The 996-nt window shown below is 35.8% G+C and overlaps 1 non-coding gene across 1 annotated transcript; it reads left to right on the forward strand.

Annotated features, from left to right (window-relative positions):
• The first annotated feature begins 429 nt into the window (after positions 1-429).
• TRNAT-AGU (transfer RNA threonine (anticodon AGU)) lies at positions 430-501 on the forward strand. Its single transcript has one exon. It is a non-coding gene; the product is annotated as a tRNA-Thr (tRNA).
• The last annotated feature ends 495 nt before the right edge of the window (positions 502-996 follow it).

Consider the following 996-nt stretch of genomic DNA (forward strand, 5'->3'; position numbering starts at 1 on the left):
TAATTGAGTCAAAAAAAGTTTCGTTTCCTTATTCTAGATTTTTTTCAGCATAAGAAGCTTTTTTTTATAATTGCAAAAACTCCTTAAAAGCACATTTTTATTTCATTAATATATAGTTGCAGGGAATTCATTTAAAACGAAGTTCCCGTGGGTTCTTTTTATATTCCAACGGTTTCTTTTAAATATTTTTCTCTGTAAAATACGCTAGATTTTGTGCAGTGTGTAGGAGTTTCCTCAAAATACCGAAGGATTATTTTGAAATGTTATACATGATCCTATTTCTTATGTTCAGGAATAGTAAATAACATATTCACAGTTCAAGCAATAAAGGGTTTTGTGAATTTGGCTTGCAGAGGAAAAACTCTAAAATGTAATTTCAACATATAAGAATCAGCAACTTATAAGGTATTTCTCTCACTTCCCTATCGTGCCTTCGTGGTGTAACGGTAGCACGCTGGGCCAGTATTCCAGAGGTCCGTGGTTCGATTCCCGGCGAAGGCGGTTGCATATTTTTCATCTTTTCTGCTTCCAATTAACCTAATGACTCTACAAGTGGCGCCCGAACTAAAAGGGTTGTGGATGATGATTCTCCGCACCCGGGATTTGGCGACTAGGTCCCCTAAAACCCTAGTCGCCCTTTAAAAAGGGGTATATAAGGTATTTCTCCAACTTCCCTATCGTGCCTTCGTGGTGTAACGGTACCACGCTGGGTCGGTATTCCAGAGGTCCGTGGTTGGATTCCCGGCGAAGGCGGTTGGATATTTTTCATCTTTTCTGCTTCGAAGTAACCTAATGACTCTACAAACTAAGATCTTTGAATGATCAGCTGAAGACAAACTTTGAAGTTTTCGTATTTTGTATATAATTTGTTTGCAATTAGTTAGTTTAGCATAATTTCAAGCAATATACTGTGGCAATTATTTTAAATATATTTTTTTAAAACATTTTTCTCGTAATATTTTCATTTCCTCCAGTTTTTATTCTTTTAAAGATAAA

This window comes from Stegodyphus dumicola, chromosome X1 (genome assembly GCF_044657685.1).
Source record: "Stegodyphus dumicola isolate Sdum_Otavi_A_Nest chromosome X1, ASM4465768v1".
NCBI lineage: Eukaryota > Metazoa > Arthropoda > Arachnida > Araneae > Eresidae > Stegodyphus > Stegodyphus dumicola.